This window comes from Alligator mississippiensis, chromosome 11 (genome assembly GCF_030867095.1).
Source record: "Alligator mississippiensis isolate rAllMis1 chromosome 11, rAllMis1, whole genome shotgun sequence".
NCBI lineage: Eukaryota > Metazoa > Chordata > Crocodylia > Alligatoridae > Alligator > Alligator mississippiensis.
Window position 1 is genome coordinate 42,650,053 of NC_081834.1, and position 19,823 is coordinate 42,669,875.

Below are 19,823 nucleotides of genomic sequence, written 5' to 3' on the forward strand. Positions count from 1 at the left end.
CAGGCGGGTGGGGAGCAGCATCTGAGAGTGGGATGGGCAGGCAAGGCCAGGATCATGGGGAGGTGACAGCTCGGAGCCAGGGCCTGGGACAGAGCTGGCTACCATGCTCTCCATGCATCCCTGTATGCAGGGAGTGGATTGCACTGCAGCTCTGCCCCAAGCTGTCACCACCTCACAATCTCAGCCCTGGCTCCACCTGCCCAACCTGCTCCCCTATGCTGCTTCACGCCCACCTGTGGCCCCATCCCACCCGCCCATCTGAGCATGCCCTGCCCACAGGGGGCCTGGACTGGTCTCCAGAGAGACCCTGCTTGTTCCATCTGGTGCCCCAAGATTGATCTAGTAATCTGCCACTTGGGGAGTTTTGGTGAGCTGCTGTGGGGCAGGGGAGGGGGGTGCTGACCCTGCCTGCAACAGCTCACCACAACTCCCAAAGTGGCCCTCCAGCCCAAATAATTTTCCACCCCTAAGTTATTAGTCTCAAAGGCTGGAGTCACATGTTCAACTTAACACATGATCTTAGCCCACAAGAAGCCTATTAAACACAGATAAAACACAAGCAGATGCACGTTCAAGCAGTTTAGCATGTGTTAAAGTGCCCTCACACCATTGGAAAGTTGTTCTCTTTCAGGCCAGGGTTATCTCCTTACACTACAAACTTTAATACTGAACTTTAATACCGTAGGCCACTGCATTCCAATGATTTGCAACTGCTGCAAGTGAACGTGTGACAGGGCCCAAAGTGCAACCCTGCCTTATGTGACTTTCCTGCTAACACGACCAACTAACTCTACACAAATGAGGATCCTGCTGGAACAATTTTCAATCACTAATGGAACTATTCAGATGATGGTTTATTTCTCCATTGAAAAAGAAAATGCTTCTTCAGACAGACCAATACTTCTCTGAGTCAGGCTGAATTCTTCCAATTATCCCCATTGGGGGAAAATAAAAGGATTTATTTTAAAAGGCAAAGGTTCAGATTTTTTTTACTGCAAAAGCAATATTTCTCTTTGCAATTTACTGCTATTTATTTAAAACACAATATCCCAAAAAGAAACAAAGCTTTTAGTTCCATCTAAAATGACAGATTTCCCTCCTAGTGATTTGGGCTAGCTGGACAACTGAACAACTGGATCTTCGCACTATGAGAGTCAAGTATATTTGCACATGATCTCTTTTATTGGACCAACTGGATGGTTGCAAGAGACAAGCTTTTGAATGCCATGCATAGACCTAAAGAAGAATGCATAGCATCGGAAAACTTGTCCATCCCGATCATGCAGTTGTGCTAATAAAAGACATCACCCACAAAAATCCTTCCCTCTTGCACATTTCCTGGACCATCATGGCTACAGCATCACTTCTTCTTCGCACTACTGTATTCTCAGCACAGGAAAAAGTCTGGGAAAAGCCATTTTCTAAGAGTCCCAGAGCTTTAATGCAGCTCATTTCTTTCATTGTAAGATCCTTGGTAAAGCAACCGTCCATCCTTCTGTGTCTTGTACAGCACTGCACACATGGTTGGTGCTTAACAAAAATAATTAGTGGTAATTCTATTCTGTTTTCAGGGAGGTGGAGATAATCACTGAATTATTGGATCCTATTATTAGCACCAAGTTCACACTGAGGTGCAAAGGAAGTGTTTCTGCTGTGCGTACATAAGCGCACGGAAAAGCATTTGCAAAAAACTCAACGAATTTGAATAAATGAATACAATTAAATCAAATGACTCCCTAATGAGCATTTTTCCCTCTTCAAGGGAGTGAGGAGGAGCAGGTGAGGCCATGGGGGGAGCACAATGCTGTGTTTTCTTTGTGGCTTCCCCAGAGATTGGGCCCAAAATAGATATGAAAGCCGTGAAGGCTTTGCTGCTGTACTCATTGTCTAGGCTGCCCCTCCAGCCCTCTGCCCACAACCCACCTTTGTGCTCTCCCTTCTCTCTTTAGGGACTCCCTGCAACTCCCCCTATAGAGCCAGGGGCTTTATATACCTCCCTAACCTCTCTTTCTGAAGCCCAGCACATGCTTCCCTACAATGCCAGGACTTAGGTGCCCTTCAATTTTTTCTTGCCCCTTATCCTCATGCCAGGAGTTTTTGTGCCCCTCCAAACCCTGTTCCCCACACCAGCTCTACATTACCTTCCCATATACCAAAGGCTCTATGTGCTCCATTTACCCTCTCCTCCTACTCCCGTTTCACCTCTCATGCCACAGCTGTGTATATGCCCCCATGCTCCTTTTCTTCTTCCCTCATATCAAAGGCTGTGTGTTGACTCTCATTCTGCCTCTCCCCTTCAGCCCATAACAGGAGTTCTGCGAACCATCTGCGTCACCTCTCTTCTAACCTTACCCTCCTACCCCCAGCCATTTTCCTCTTTTTTATCTTGCAGAAAAGAGGACCAGCATGCTAGACTCTTGAGAGGAAAGGCAGATCTGAGATGGTTTTGGTATTTTTTGGAAGCCATTAAAGGATACCAACTGAATCTTTGAATATGCAACTCTAGTATCAGGAGTCCTGCATGCCTTTCCCCCTTTTTTGCTTTCCTCTTTTCATCAAATTCAAGGGGGTTTTGGATCCCAATACCTAGGACACTCCTTGACATTTTGGAATTCAACTGGATGCAGCATCCAAGAGTTAACATGTTCTGGCCAAATAGAAATGCTATCAAGTTGACTGGAGGTTAGCCAACAAATGCTCACAAATATTGCGAGGTGTTCATTGCATCTGATACAAGGATACCTGAGTATAAAAAATACCTGGTATAACTTTGATTTGTCCAAAGTATTTTATGCTGGGATTTTCTAAGAAAACAAGGACGTTAGGCAGAAAAATCCTATGGAGTTTTCAGTTGGGGTTAGGCACTTAAAAGTTATGGGTCCCTTTCTACACGTTCCCCTCTGCCCTTAATCTTTTGATCTCTGCAGTAAAGTTGCAGAGCTAGAACATTTGCTACAGGAATAGACAAAGAGAGCAATTATTCCCATTCAAATCAGACCTGGTAAAATACCTGAATTCTCCTCTACTGTCATGGAAGCCACCTCACCCATTCATTCCATAGAGAAACATGTACTTACTAAGTGTTCAAATTTGTCAACGTATCTGCCCATTCTGCTGGCAATTTTCAGTAAATTAAAATAATTGTGAGTATTGTGAATACATTTATTTCTGAAATGATTAAATTACTAAGCAATTTAATTGCCTAAATTTTTTAAGGTAATTTAAAATAACTAGTCATGTGAGTAATCGGGTAGTATGTTATTGAACTCCTGGGTGATTTAGCATAGTCAAATTTATGAAGCAAACATTCTTTAAACCCATGAACTGATTTGCTAGTTAAGAGTGGAAGAATGAGCTTGAGCATGGATAGTTTGTAAAATGGAGTGAATGGAACATTACATTTATATACGCGTGTGTGCGCATTTGCATGTGAAAAATGCAGTGAAGTTAAGTCCGAGTACAGAGACTGATCTTAGCTAGTTTTAAACACAGCAGTGCAAAATAAAGTCCTGCCATGATTTCAAACTCCTTCGCTTTGGTTATGGTTAAAGAGTGTTTCTTGTCTGAAGGATGGCACTTAACATTTATTTCCCCTCTTGTCTAAACAGGATCCACAGTGTTTACATGTGCACAGGAACAGGAAATTACTAAAGTAAAATTCTTTCTGGTTTGCCCATCTAGACCTGTCACTATCACAGGCCAAAGAGTTCAAAACAACTTTTGTGCATGTTCAAATATCCCCGACAGCTGTCCTGATTCAGCCCTGACTTCTGGCTGCTTGCCTGAATGGCCCAGGCTGGTGGTGGTCGACATGTAGACATCGCCGCCACTGTGTGTGCTGCATGCATGAGACGCTGAAATTCAGGACACTTGAGATATTTCTAAAAAAAGGATGAGATTTTTCAGCACTCACCTTTTCAAACACTCAGCCCTCAGATTCTTGAAACACTCAGTCTTCTTCACAATATTGTTTGCCTTTGTTACAGGAGGGCCAGCTGAAACTGGGGCACTATTGCTCTGGGCACTGTACAGACACTTGGTGGGGGACCATTTTGGGCTCCACGTCTTAGAGACAGGACAGACAAAAAGGAGAATTATTAAGCCACTTCTGTTAGAAATGGTGAAAAAAAGCACAGGGAGACTGGGAGATCTGTCCAAGGGAACAGAAGAAGCTATTGCCTGAGTGCAGAACTGGCTCCATGTGTCTTGTGACCCAGCCTAGTGACTTAACCACACAGCCACCTTTTCGCTCGGAGAGCCTAGATTAAATCAGAGAACTAAATCAATGTCATGACTGTGCCCCAAGCAACCTCATTCTCAGTATTTTCTCTCCACCCTCTTAGCTCTTATCTCCCTCCTCCATTCTTTTGTCTGCACATTGCCCTTTTAGACCTCAAACAGCACTAGATCTTTACTTATTTCAATATTTGTCTGAAAAGTGCTCCTCATTTTGCATGCACTATAGAAATCTCATCACGGTCACAAATACATTGTCTTCATTGCCACAATCATCAGCAACTGCATTTAAGACAGCCATAAGATTTAGAAAAAAAGAGCCTCCTGGCTAGGCTGAGATTTGTCAAACTGACAGAGCCTGAAATCTTTAGTTAGGAAAAACTCACAGGCATCTCTCACCTGAACCAGAGGCAGTATCCTGTCTGTAAGGGTTGTACTAGTTTTATGCTCTTCTAACCACTAGATGGTCTCAGCCAGCAGGTTTGAGCTCATTCTGGAGGGGACGTATTTGGTAGCCGTGTTGATCTGAGACAAAAAAGAAATGCAAAACTCTAGAAATCTTGGTTCAGAGATGATACCTTTTATTAGACCAACTAAGAAATCACAAAAAAATTATCTTTTTCTCCAAGCTTTCAGGCTCCCACACCCTTCATCAGGCTCAGGGTAAATTAAGGATGGTAAAAAAATCCCCATAGGTAGGAAATAAACTTCATTTTGGCACAGAGGAAGCTGAAGATGGAAGTCTATCCTTCCGGATCCATGAGAGTGTCTTTGTGGAGGGGATAGTATTCTATTTTATTCTATTCAGGTTCTCACTCTCATCACAGTAGTGTCCAAGCATCTTTCAGTTGGGCATTAGATGACATAAGCAACAGCTACCACATGGTTTGGTCTTTCTCTTACAATCATCTCAAAAGGAGAGCTGAGGATGCAGTGGAGTGGTTTGTTTTGCTGGGGTTATAGATATATAATTTGCAGGTTTGCATTTATGGGTGGAGGAGCACGGCCTGTGTGTGCAGCAGAAGGTCATGAAGTTGGAGGTAGTCCATACCCTGGCTGCAGGTCATGGAGCACCTTCATGATAAGGGCTGGGACCATGAGCATGACCCAACACGCTCCAAGGAACCAGAAGGGAAAGGAGATGCGAGGAAGTTACAGGAGCTTGTGTTAATAGTGAGTCACCACATTTGTCTGCTTCCAAACTTAGTCCTGTCCATCAAAAGCCAACAAGCAAATCCCTGAAGTGACTGATTAGAGATGTGTTTGAGTGTCACTTTGATCTGGCTGTTCTGGGAGCACTCCTTTTTGTAGGCCAGGGTGAGTATTGTTCAGCAAATGAAGAAGGGGCAAGGAAGGTTTCCCTGTTACTTCCATGACCCATGTTTCTCCTGTTGGAGCAAGCAGACAGCCAGACTATGAATCTGAGTTTAAAATTAAAAACATTTTTCAAGGATAAGAAAAAAGAAATTCGGAAAGAAGCACCCCTATGCAGTGTGGGTTAAATACACCTGTTTATAGACCTAAGCACCACATAGGTCCCACCTCAAACTATATTCTAGTGATTCTTAAGTTCACCCTTAGAAAGTTATTTTACAGAATCCTCAAGTACTTTTAACAAATTAAGCTTCAACCAATGGAGAATCAGAACACACAAAAGTGCAGTGACTTTCTCAAGGTCACACAGCAAGTCAGTGACAGACACAGCATAGGAACTCAGGAGTCCTGACTCCCAGAGGCTTACATGCTTGCTACAATAACTCTAAGGATATATTTCCTATAATCTTGAGCGTTCTGTGGTAGCGTATCTGACCTGGAGCCAGGAGCAAAACAGCTTGTGTTAGAAACACATCCACACTGCATAATCACAGGACAGGGACCATGATTGCATCAAATGTATTCGTTATGCTAAATTACCAGCTGAATAATTTCTGCAAATAATCCTGGGCCGTGGATTGTGACTATTTGTTATGCAAAGGTTCAGCTGCCTTGGTTAGTTTTGATTGGACGCATATGTCCTCGAGACCTGATCACACCACACCATGGAGAACTCAATGTATTGACCTTAGAAGGATGAAGGGCTACACTAATGCGGTTTGGATGGAAGATGGTGTCGACAGCTTCCTACCTCCATATTAGACCATTAAGGCTCGTTCAACTTGCACCTCTCCTGTTAACTGTCTGCATGTCTTTACTGTAGAGCAGTGGTTCCCAATCTGTGGCATGTGCACTGGCGATACATAGGGGGTGCATGCAGGTGCACATGCACGCCCTGAGATTAGCTGTGCACCCCCTGGAAGTGCCAGCCACAAAACCGGAAGTACTAGCAGAAGTGCACTTCCAGTTTCACCGCTGGCTTGGCAATCAGTCACTGGGGGACCCCTCTTCCCCCCCATCGGTGATCTGGTGCCCCCCCCCCCCCCCCCCCCCCCCCCCCAGACTCAGGAGGTACCAGTCATCCATGGGTACATGTACCACCAGTGGACTTCTTCCTTGTGGCACACCTTGACAACAAGGAATGATGGTTCTCCCCATTCTACAGATGGGGGAAGCTGAGGCACAGAGTGGTGTGGTCATTTGCCTAACATCACACAGGGAACCTGTGATGCAACTGGGTCATCACTCCAGTTCTCTGGAGCCCAAAACCTTGGCCACAAGACTCTTTTTCTTCTAGTTATGGCTTGTGTCAGAGTACCACATGGCAACCACAATGCTTTGGTTCAAGAACGATACCCAGCTCCCGTCATCAATTAGTCTCAAAGCAGTTTACAGACAAGGAAATTACTTGATCCAGTCCCTCAGAAGGTAAAGCTGGGAGTCGACCCCTGTGACCCAAGTCTCAGTGTGCTGCTCTGCCTCTCTCACTATCCCTCCATGACCAGCTTGGCCTGTTGTTTCTGCAGGGCAGACATGATCACCAGCTGCACCTGTGCCATTGATTTGGGTTACCCATGCTTCTTCTAGCTTTACTTGCAAAAGTGAATCCCAGGATACAATTCCTCTTCATGGGTGACTTCCAAAGGTCCTGTTCTCTGCGGGAGCATTTTAGGAAAAACTCCTACCATATCTTGCTACAGACCTCACTGGACAGCAGCAGCTGCACCATCTTGACATATGACCACGCTATGAAAAATGCTCCTGTGTGGACATAACATAACCAAGTTTGCTGAACCCAGGGCTGAAGAGGGCATCTCAAGTTGGTTACATAACTCTCTTTGTGTCTACAGTGTAGTTGAAGCCTTAACCAGTCCCCTCTACATTTCTGTATCAGTAGGGCATGTATCAGGTGAGATGCTCTCACACACCTGCTGTAATCAGGACTTCACCACTGTTATGTGGCCACATGGCAGGGATGATATGGCTGGCTGGGTTAACATGCATCCCCTTCAACTGAACTTTGTGGCCCTGGCACTTGAAGTCTAGATTCAGTTCCCTGCTCTGCTGCAAGCTCTTTGTCTAACCTCAAGGAAGTAATTTAAGCACCTTGTGCTTTGGTTTCACATCTGTGCAATGGGACTACATTCACTTCCACAGGAGCAATGGGAAGTTTAATACACTAATGTTCCTTAGGGGGAAAAAAAACCTTTCCTTGAACATACTAGTAAGCAACAGTAAATGAGTAGCAGCAGCTAGGGAGCCCAGCTTGCTCATTTTACAGCTCCTTTTGGAGTTGTGCAGACTTATTTTCACTTTTCCCTGGCAAAGGCTGAAATGGCTATTACCATATTTCTTCGCTTTAATACCCTTCCCCCCCTATTTCCAGCAGCTGTTTTCTGGGAAAAGGTGCATGTTGTATGTGATGAAATATGGCATCTTATTTAGCCACTCCCATGGCCTTCCACACTACCATGAACCACAGTTCAGTGCCTCCCTTGTCAGACTCCCGGGTCTCCCTTCCCACCCCTCCCTTCACTTTGTTTTTCCCAAACCCTTGTTCCATGCAGCAGTAGTGCCTGGGGCTCTCCTATGCCAGCTGCTTCCTTCTGCTTTTCACTGACTTGTCCACAGCCAGCTGCCTTGTGACTCCCTGAGGGGCAGTGGTGAGAGGCTTATGAGATGCCAGCAAGCCATTCTTGTGTGCTCATCCTCCCCCATCCCTCCTTCCCTGGCAAATCCAGGCAAGCCAGCTCATTAAATGTCATCCCTGTTAACTCTATTGGAGAGCAAATGCAATAGCTATTAGATAGTGGCATTTTGCCCACCCTAGCCTAGCTTTCATCCCTCCTCTGTTGGAGACCAGTCCTTCCCTGCTGCTCTAGCAGCTCCTTATAGAAAAAAAATCCTGTTGCTTTCAATAGGGTAGATCTAGCAGGGCTCTCAAGAAAAGCAGTGAGCTTCTTTAGAGACAGCTGAAAGGACCCACAGGCTACAAAACTTTTTCACAGGTGTGCTTGAAATCATCTTAGAGGAGAGCTATTCAGTTCTCTGGTCTGAGCCAAAAAGATGATGGACCTGTGCTTGTTTCCTATGAAGTGTGCTAGGTGTCATCCCTTGAACAGTCCCTCCATTTCAGTCATAACCTGGCCCCATTTTCCCAGTGTTCACCAATTTTAGCTGCTCATACCGTCATTGTAACAAAGGAATCTATTAGCATAATGGCCATGCTGAGGATCTTCTCAATTTGGCCCTTATCTCTTTCAGGCAAGAATCTCAAATTTAATTTAATTTTTTCAAATTTTTCTTGTTCCAAGCCAAATCAATTCCAAATCTGTGAATAAGTCAAGAACCACCTGTGGCCCTACTACTGGCAAATATCCTCCACCCCACCTGGGGCTACCTATGTTTCAAAATCCTTTGGCAGGCATCCTACATGCAGGCACAAGCCTGGAGGCTTGGGGTTCAGATGCCCCCGAGTTTTGCTGGTTGTCAGCCATATGGCCGCAGAAGCAAGCTAGGGAGGAGTCTCAGCCTCATCATCCTTCTGGCAGGCACAGAGGAACCGTTACCCCCCACTTTAACATGGAAGATGGGGCATTGGGAGGTGAAAAGATTTAGCCAAAGCTTCACAGAGGCAGAAAGAGAAATCAATCTTATGAAACCCAATCCTATACCTGCTGGTATCAAGTGTCCTCCAGACTGCTAACTGAAAAAAGGGGCAGGCCGTTTGGTTTAGCGGGGATAAAGAAAAGGTGATGAATAGGGTTCTTATAGCACAGCTAAGATACCATAATTTCTCCATATATCTGTGGAAAACACATAAAGTAGACTCTTGAGCCCACCTGGAATGGACTCTGGAAACAGCCTGGTGGTGGGAAGGAACCGGGACTGGATTTTTAAACCCTCCTGAAATGGATTTTGAGCCCCACAAGGGAAGAAATACCTGCCATAGATGTATTTTACCCCTGACAAATTGTTCTTGGTAGACCCTGCTCCTAACCTGTTCACTCTGTTGCTATGATTCCTGCCTCCTCAGCGAAGAAGTGACCTCTTTTCTCACTGATCAAAAAAAGCTGTTCGTTCCCTAGACAAAAAGGGGAAAAAAAAGAAAGAAAAATCAAGATTAAAAGAAAATAATCAAAACGAATTTTCTCCACTTCCTTCTGATCCATTTAATTCTCAAGATATGCTCCTGTTGAACAATTTCATGGAGCATTACTCAGGGAAAGAATAGCTTTATTTTCAATGTCAGCAGTTCTGTTTTTATGCTCTCCTCCCACCCCGCTGTAATAATGTATTTGTGTTTCCCTTTGAAGTCCCACATAAACAGGCCGAAAACAAAAGGCAGGTCCCAAAGCGATGAATGGACTGCCAGCACTCTCAAACATCGCCCTCTGTTCCCATGGGGATATGAAAGGCATCTCTGAGACATGAAACCCTTGGTTATATGGGGCTGAGGTATGCTACGTAGAAGGCCTTGGACTAGGTCACAGGTGCAGCGAGTCTGGTGGGTCTCTCTAATATGGCCTTAATAAAAAAAAAAAGGAAAACACAAAAACACAGAGTCAAGTTGCAACTCAAGACTAATGAGAGTTTTTGCCATCGACTTTAGCTGAGCCATGATTTCACACTTGTAGTACAGTGAGAACCTAATCTATTTATGTGACATGTCTACAGTCCCCATTCCTGTAGTGCTGCACCTAAACAGCTCACACTGGTTTTATCCTTTCATCACCCCTTCAGCTAGGGCAGGCCTATTACTCCCATTGCTCAGGTAGGGAAGCTGAGTCAGAAAGAGGTTAAATTCTCTGGTCAGGGTCACTTAGAGAGTCCACAGCAAATCAGGGAATTGAACTAAGGTTTCCCAAGTCCCAGGCTGGCACCTTAGTCACTGGGGCACCTTCTTCAATGCCAGGACCACTCAGGCAGAGGTCTGAGTCTCTTGCTGTTCCTGAAGCCAATAGAGCCCACACCGAGAGTTTATCATCACACTAGTGGTTACCTGCTGGAGTTTTCTTCCTCTCTCACATACATTCCCCCTGAAAGCCCAACAGCCTGTTTGTCTGCCAGCATGTGTCATGCACCCATCCCCAAAGCAGCAAGGGGTTACAAATATGTGATGTTTTTATACGTCTCGACTCCACAGTGATGATCTCTTTGGCCATTTCTGCTGCAGCCACTCCCGGCATCTGAAGTCCCATTAGCCATTCCAATTCGAAAGCAGCCGTGGCAGTTAGAGTCCTCACTTAGGAAATCATTATTGCAAGGAGCAGACTCCATATAACTCATTCGTACTCTTCAGCCGTAGCTGGTAAGTGCTTTCAGCAGGGTAATGCATTTTAAACTTCATTTGTACGCTAGCCTAAATGGAAGATACTTTATTACTTTTATCTCTGCATCTCAATTGAAATACTTGCCATCTGGGCATAAACAAGACCTTAACCTCTTCTGTGCCATATTCTTGAGCCATTCTCCCTGATTTATTTCTTGGAGATTCCTGCTCTAAACAATCTGTTCCTTGCTTTTAAGCGTTCTGTTGTTTTCGAGCCGGAAGAAGTTATTGTGATCCAATCTCCTACAAAACACATTGCTCTGTTGTTTGAACAATCACTTGCTTAACCTAGTAATGAAGCAGGCTGTTCTTCTGAGCATGGCTGCCCCTGATGGGACGAACTGGAACTATTTAACAATATGTCTGTCTGCTGACACCTGTGAGGGGGATCTCCCTAGCTCAAAGGCCAAAGAGCACTGATTATTCAGGGGGCAGAGGTTCTGAGTTTGGTCATTGCAGTAGTTATGAAGTTTCAAAGATAGCGGTCACAACACAACAATGGTTTGTGCAATCCTATAGCCCAGGATGTGTTCTTGATATTTGGGATTGAACCTTGGACAAATGGTGTCTTAAAACCCAAGACCTTACTGCCCAGGATAGAAGACCGTGCTCCATTTCCCAAGATTGTGGCAGACTCGCTCTCATTCCATGGCCCAGTCACGTGAATACAGCCCCAAATGGGTTAGGTATGAAGTACAAGTACAGCCACAGATTGTGGCAGGCCACTGCTATTTACTTCTCTAGCAGATCTGAGATGTGGCTGGGATTGCCATGTTCTCCTCAGGGTAGGTCATCTCCAAAAACATTTGAGCTACCTTCTTAAGGCAGCAGAGACCACTGAAGTGATGGAGATGAGACATGGGTCAAATGGCTCAAGAATTGGCTCGACTCTAGCTCGACTCATCCATGCTGGAGTTCCTTAAGCATAGCTTCTTGGTAAGTCACAAGCTCACCCTTTTGACAAGCAGAACTGTGATCTCCAAGAAGCTCAATCATCTGATTTCCAGGGTATCTGGGCACTTAACTCCCTTATGTTCCTGGGAAGTGACAGCCTCAGTGTTGAATTCCTTTCTCCCCAGGTGAAGATATCTACTGCTTTGGACATGCTATGGAGAGGGCTTTGAGGGTGTTGGCTCATTCATGACCATTTGCCATGGGGAACTGAAAACATCTAGATTCTTCTCTTCCATCATCCCTGTCCTTTCAGCTATTTGAAGATGACTTTGCAATTGAACAGATATGATTATAGTATGTGGAAATAATCCTTGTTCCCAAATTCAAGAAAATCAAGATGATGGTGGCACTCAGATACTCTAAAATTGTCTTTGGATCTTTTCTGTGCAAGACCTATCTATCAGTTCTCGTGTTCAGTTTGAAGTCACTGTCACAGTAGCTATAGAAAGGGCACAACTGAAGGGCCTGAGACTTTGGAAGCAGTCATTTCAGATTCAAAGCCTGAGACTGAGCGGTGAAAATGAGCCAGCAGACCCAGTCTCAGTGTCCACATCAGTAAAATGAGAGAATGACAATAGATCACCTCTATAAGGATTGACTGATGAAAAGTGCTGTAGCAGAGTTAGGTACACATGATTATAGCCATCTCTTTATGAAAGCCTTTTCATGTAGAGTTACCAATCTGAATTCTCCACAGTATCCAGGTCTGGCTGTGGCTGATACACCCCTTCTCTAAAGGTTTTCCATGCTCTGCCTCCTCCAACATGGACACAGACAATCTTGGTATCATATACTGAATGCAAACAAACTCAAGTTCTACCAAATCTTTCTGGGAAGAGAACTTCCAGGTCAATGTCCATTTGCTGAGCCATACCCTGTGGCTAGGCTCCTTGGCATTCACAGTTCAGGGTCTTGAGTGACTTCTGCAGTTGCTTTGGAACAGGAAAAGCAAGGTCCTTCCTCAGTCCTGAGCCAGGAGAGCTTTGTAAGTGAAACCCCACAGTGTGGACAGCAAATGCTAATAAGCTAGAAACCACTACAGTTGAGCAGCTGCATGCCCCTCTGGCTGTTGTCCTTCAGCGGTATCCTGATGACCCCCCACTACAATGCATGGAAAAAACTGTGGGCAGGAAGCTGTGTGAAAGGAATATTCTCCTCTGTCCTATCTCCCAGATGTTCTACTGCAGAAGGTCAAGACAAAACCATCTGATGAAGGATCTCTCTCCTTTTAACAGCTAATGTCATATCCCCAAAGAAAGCCAACCAAGTTGTCATTTCCCTTCAAAGAAAAAGGCATCTTCCTGGCTAGCTGCCTGTCTGAATCAAAATGATCCCTACCCCTGGCACAAGCTGTAGCTACTTCACAAGCATTTTGGCAGGCCCCACAGAGAGGACAGGGCCTCAAAAGGCTATTGAATTACAATCTTCTTTTCCTCTGGAGCCAGGTGGTTATAAGGTTTCTTCCTTGTGTACCATTGCTGTTTCAGAAAGAGTGATGCTCTCTGCAGTCTCATGGGTCTGAATCCCCAGGGATTCAATTTCCCAAGCATCAGGCTGACTGGAAATATTAATGGGGGAAAAGATATAATAAGAAGCTACTCTGATGAGCTTAAAAGCAGAATCACCATTTAAAGTAAGATCATCTTGCTTTATTTCTATGTAGAGAAGAAATCAAACACTCTTACCTCCTACACAGCTCTTTGTCTACTGGTAGCTTGCTTGATAGAACAGCCACAGAAGCCAACTCACACAGAAAAATCTCAGAATAGTTTCTACTCAATGGGTACAGCTACATGAGCAATTAATGAGAAGCAAAATACTCCAGACCAGTTTGAGCTAAACTACTCCCAGGTGCACTGTTTACACGTGCACCCAGGACAGCAGCAGTTTGAGCTGGAGTGGAGCAGTTTACACCAGGGACATTCAGGGTGCTGAAAGTATGGAGACGTGTAGCTAAGCAGCAGGCTGAAGACTGGCCCCCAGCTGGCTGAGTTGACCAGGTTCAATATATCCCTGTGGTCAGCATCTACACATGTTTAATCACAGTAAATTACTTCATTGTAAGATAATGCTGTCCCTGGCAGCACTATCTTACTGCGGCATTAATTAGGTTACTGCAGCCTAATAGTGTCACACATGTAAACAGTGATGCTTTACTCTGCAGCAAATTAGTATACTCCACACTAAAGCGCATGTGTAGACGCAGGCAATGTGTATGTGACCAGCACGTCATGCACTGGGGTACTGATCATGGTTATAGTCTCTATACATAATATACCAAATATACAGACACTGTACACACACATATCTGCATACATACATATATAGGTGTGTATGGTATGGAGGGGTATATGTATGTATGTGGTATATAGCCTCTATATGCCATAATTCAAATAATAAATACATAATATTGGGAAAAATGTAGTGTGGCTATTGCATAAAAATACATTTTTACAATTCAAGAGAATTTAAAGAACAGAAAACCCTAAGAACTAAGCATCACTTTTGCTGGTTAGGATTTTTTCGGTAAAAAGATATGCCAGGTCATCAAAATGAAACCTGATCAAAAGAAAGGCTTGGTTATGACAATTTCTTTCAACTTGAAACAAATTTAAAATGTTTCAAAATGGTCAAACCATATATTCTTATTTCTGAAACAAACTAAGCCAGCTTTCTGCTTTGATATCACTCTTTGTTTTGCAATTTAAACTAATGATATAATAACTAAAATAAATGATTGCAGTCTAAAAGAAATATTTCAAAACGATCGACATGAGTGGATTCCACTCTCTTGCCTTGGGGGGGAGGGGGGGGCATGGGGGTGGTCAGATGTTTGGTTCATGAAAAGTATTTTAAGATTTTGGTTTTTTGTCCTGAGCTGGGACAGGAAACATTTTCAAAATCTCGTAAACGTTTATGGGATGAAAAAGCCATTTCTACTTAACTCTAATAATCAACAATAAAAAGCATCCAACCAACATGCCTTAATTCACTTCCCTGGGTCTGGCTCCCCCCTGTTCAATCACTGGTGTATGCAAATCCTTGGGCTTTAAAAGAAACACCTTATTATTAAGCCACAAAAGAAGCTTCAAGAACAACTAATTTTCCATTAGCTCCCAATTGATGCGCTCACTAGGACAGTATATTTCAGTTTAATGTTTGCTATTAGCACTCCAGTTATTCAATATTCACTTTGCTTAATATTTCAGTATTGAGTTTCAATAAACCCTGAGCCCAATTCTCTGGTGATTTCAAGTGGGCGCAGGGCCAGGACATCTATGCCAATTTATACCCACTGAGGATCTGACTCTTGGCTATTTACCCTGGAAAAACATTTTCAAGGGCAGATGATAAAAGCAGCAAAAGCTCTGATGGATTTTTGCCTGTGAAATGAGCAGGCCCTTGGACAAAAGCACAGCTATCTGCACAGCACATGAGCTAAAGGCCACTGAAATCAATGAAAAGCATCCTGCTGATTTCAGTGGGGTTCAGTTCAGCACACTGACCAACAAAGGAGATTGCCTAGAGCTAGATCATGCCTTCTGGCATAGCTTGGGGCCCTGCACAAAATGCAGATCCCAGGAGCATCCCAGTGTCTCACAGACAACCCCAATAAGTTCTGATGTTCTGTTGGGTCACAGATGTACATATGACTGGAATAATATGGGTTAGTGCAGGTCAGGGCTGAGATGCACTGATGGGAGATGTTAGTGATGGCCAATGACTGAAACAGCAAGTAGTGCCTGCAGATAATGAATCATGGCTGAGCTTTAGCACATAAGGAGATGGAACTCAAGGCTGGTATAGCAGGGGATACTGAAGGTCAAGAGAGAGCTGTATTGGCAGAGGGACATGGAAGGGCGGTATCTACTTAGCAGAGGAGTCTGCAGGTCAGGTTGGAGAGGTGCTGGAAGAGTGTGAGGATGGGATAGGAAGAGTTTCCTTAGGACAGGACCAAAGTGCATTGGCACAGGTGAAGAGTGTGATGCCCAGGTTAAGAACAGCGAGACAAAGGCAGGAGGGCTGAGGTGAAGTGTCAGTGCAGTGAGGGGCCTGAGGATTGGCAATATTTGGAAGAACCGGGGGGGGGGGGGGGGTGAAATTATTTCCCATTGCTATCAGTTTCTCACTTCTATAAGCACTTCAAAACTCATCCAAAAGCATTTTCTTCATTAACTGAGATTCTCTCACGCTTCAACATCAGATGGACTTTTGCCACACTCTGTGGGCGAGAATAAGATTCCATTTTACTTTTACCTTGATCTATGTTCTTTTAGACCCTGATACAAACAATCCCATATCAGTAGGGCATCAGCTCCCTCTCAGATCTTTCCTGTGGGCTTTTACATCTTTCTACTTCTTCAGCAATTTACAAGTCTACCCACCTACCTACCAAGGACTACTAGACATTGAGGGCCTGTGAATCAGCTTCCAGTTACTGCAGAACTGAATGATGTAGACTCTAGGTATATTCATAGTGTTACTGGTTTCAAGTACCCAGGTACAGTGGACCCAGAACAGAGGTGGTTGCAAACAGCCTTCAGGTGAACACCTTTTCTACAGATTCCAAAATAGATATCAATGCCCAACTCCCAGGAAGCAAGTCTACCTTAACTGCTAACTCTAGTTAGAGAGACAAAGGCAGACAGCAAACTCTCTTGCTGCTTCCCACAGCCCCATCAAAAAAAATGACATCAGAAAACTTGCACCTAAACACCATTTCTTCCTAAACTAAAACTGTGTTCTCATGCTAAGAAAGAGAACTGGTAGGATAACTACCTTTAACAGTGTCCTCTGGAGACCCCTGCTATTATCTACCCACCTACAGCCCCAGCTACAGCATACTCCATTTGAGTGCATAGCTTGTAGACTGAAAACAGGACAATGAACAAAGGACTGTACAATTGTAGGACAGTAGAACTCAAGGGATCTCATGAGGTCATCTGTCCATCCTCCCGCTCAAAGCAAGATCATCCCTGACTAACCATCCCAGCCAATTTACCCAAGATGGATGTAAATGAGGATAATTAGCTACAGGAATAGCTTTCCTTAAAGCTTTTTTGTACCTCATCAAGGTTGGTTACCTTGTTTCAAACCTCCTCATACCTTTAATGGAAACCTTGACATTCCAGGACCTAGTCAGTTTCAGGCTGTGTTAGAAGCCTTGAAATTGACAGCTGCTAATCAGTCACCAGCAATGCAATTAAAGGAAGCACAATTACCTTACAGAGGTGACAGTGGGGCCAAAAAGTTCCTATGCACTTGGGATTTATACAGAGCTACCCAGAATGTGTCACAATATAAATGATAGGCCAAAACACTTGGACTTTTCATATAAGTCTTTAACTACCTGAAGGGGAGGTGCGAAAGAGGATGGAGCCGGACTGTTTTCAGTGGTGGCAGATGACAGAAGAAAGAGGAATGGTCTCAAGTTGCAGCAAGGGAAGTTTAGGTTAGATATTAGGAAGAATTTTCTCACCAGGAAGGTAGTAAAACACTGGTACAGGTTACCCCGAGAGGCGGTGGAAGCCCCATCCTTGGAGGTTTTCAAAACCTGCTAGACAAAGCCTTGGCTAGGATGATCTAGTTGGGGCTGGGTCTGCTTTGAGAAGGGGATTGGACTACATGTGACCTCCTGAGCCCTAATTGTCTCTATTTCTATGACTCAGCAGTGAGTTATGCAGTTAAGTGAATTATGCATGTATCTGAAAGGCATGTAAGAGGAATACATGGTATCTATCTAATAGCATTTACAAGGAAAGCCATCACATAACATAATCTCGGGCAGTTTCTATACTCACATCCATTCCCTGTGCGCACATGTTCACGGGCATACTCCAAGCCTGGAAATACACCAAAGAGGCCACTCCAGACTTGTTCCTGTCTCTCAGTCTCAAGCCCTTGGATTCTGGAGAGTCCCCACTGGGGCAGACACAGGAGCATCTTCATCTGTCAGCTTCCAGGTTTGGAGTGTGTCAGTGGATGAGGACAGTGTGAGGCAACAAGGACCTCAATGTTGGGACTTGTCCCTACTAAGATGTGGGCAGGCCCTAAATAGGATTGCACCCCTCCTCCTCCCCCCAACTTGGTTGATATCCTTCTTGTCAGTTTGGGCAACACTGGAGAAGTTAAGAGAAGCCCCAGAAAGAGCAGCTCTAACTTCCATTCATTGCCTGCACACTGTTTTCCAATGCATTGCTGTCTTCCACTGGGCTGGGAGAGGCCTCTCTGTCTTGCTTGCTGGCATTAGATTTCCTGGGAGTTTCTCAGAGACCCTCTGGCAAGGGAAATTGCAACATTTTATCAAGCTTGAGGGGAAAGGGGAGAGAGGAAAAAAAAAAAAACCCTACACACTCAGTCAAAATATTTTCAAATTGCATATCCCATCCTGAGAGGCCAATGCATTTGGGTTTCTCACACCCCTGCCCTGGGCAACAGCTAGGCTGCGGGCCTAGGGGTGGTAGGAAAACCTTCGTATAAACTGAAGTTTTATCTCTCTGTTAATTCAAAAGCTATTCAGAATATTGGCTTTTAAAATAATCTTCCCTGCTGCCGCCCACGCACCACAGTGAAAAATATAGCCAGGCTGCCAACTGCAGCGCTGTGTCCTCCCAGCTAACACAGCCCCAGAGCTCCAAGAGGCAATTAACACTATGAGAGCGTGTGGCAAGAGATATGTCTGCCTATTCCCCGCCTCTGCCTCCAGACAGACAGCACAGCCAATAGCAGTGGCTTTGAGGAAGTCGTGGCAGTAAGTCAACCCCAGTGAGATGTAGGAAGGGTGATCTCCTCAAGTCTCTCTCCTACCACACCATGTTTCCCTGTAGTGTCTGTTAGGTTGTGAATGCTGGGGGCAGGGGCTGTATCTCACCCTGGCTATGATGTGCCTTCAGTTCAAATAAAGGCCTGTTCTCACCTTGTGTCAACTAACACATGGTAATGAATGCATGATACAGCCCCGGTGAAAATAAAGCACTTGGCATTTATCACATGAGCTAGCAGGTCTATGTAAAGCATGAGGGAAACACAGGGTTTACCTTGCTCCGCTATCCTTTATTGAAATGGCAATAGCCTTCTCTTCATCAGGATTTTGCCATGTGTTAGGGGCCACGAAGGAAAAAAAACAACCTTTCTCCAACTGTAGATAAAGTCCATGTGTTTGGACAGTGCCAGTCTGCTGCAGTCAATTATAATGCATTGGGAACAAAGATCTCTGCCAGTGACTCACTGTGTGATCTTGGGCACATCAATTGCTTGCTCTGTGCTTCCATCTCTCCAGTACAAAGGTGGGCCTAAAATGAGGTGTACAGCTGTTCCCCCTTTCACAGGGCATCACTAATGAATGTCATAGATTTCATAGACATTAGGGCTGGAAGGGACCTCGGAAGATCATCGAGTCCAGCCCCCCGCCCAAAGGGCAGGACGTCAGCTGGGGTCATAGGATCCCAGCAAGATAAGCATCCAGTTTCATCTTGAAGGTGTTCAATGAAGGCGCATGAACAACCTCCGGCGGCAGGCTGTTCCAGACCTTGGGGGCTCGGACAGTAAAGAAATTCTTCCTTATGTCCAGCCTGAAACGATCTTGTAGTAGTTTGTGACCATTCGTCCTCGTCATCCCTTGGGGCGCTCTGGTGAACAAACGTTCCCCTAGATACTGGTGATCACCCCTGATAAACTTGTAGGTGGCCATCAGATCACCCCTGAGCCTGCGCTTTTCCAGGCTGAAGAGCCCCAGGGCTCTCAGCCTGTCATCGTAGGGTCTGCTTCCCTGACCCCTGATCATGCGCGTGGCTCTTCTCTGGACTCTCTCAAGCTTCTCCACATCCTTTTTGAATTGTGGAGCCCAAAACTGGACGCAGTACTCCAGCTGCGGCCTCACTAAGGCCGAGTACAGGGGGAGAATGACGTCCCGGGATTTGCTTGAGAA

General features: G+C 44.8%; 1 protein-coding gene across 2 annotated transcripts in view; it reads right to left on the reverse strand.

Annotated features, from left to right (window-relative positions):
- LOC106739703 (uncharacterized) overlaps positions 1-19,823 on the reverse strand; it is a 109,948-nt gene that overhangs the window by 11,529 nt on the left and 78,596 nt on the right. The window contains exons 4-6 of one of the 2 annotated variants that reach the window (XM_059714904.1): positions 9,611-9,694; positions 4,636-4,761; positions 3,914-4,065 (exon numbers count right to left, since the gene is read on the reverse strand). The gene's annotated coding sequence lies outside the window, so the exon portion shown is untranslated. Of the gene's footprint in view, positions 1-3,913; positions 4,260-4,635; positions 4,762-9,610; positions 9,695-19,823 lie in introns of both variants that reach the window. The other variant, XM_059714906.1, reaches the window with a different exon arrangement.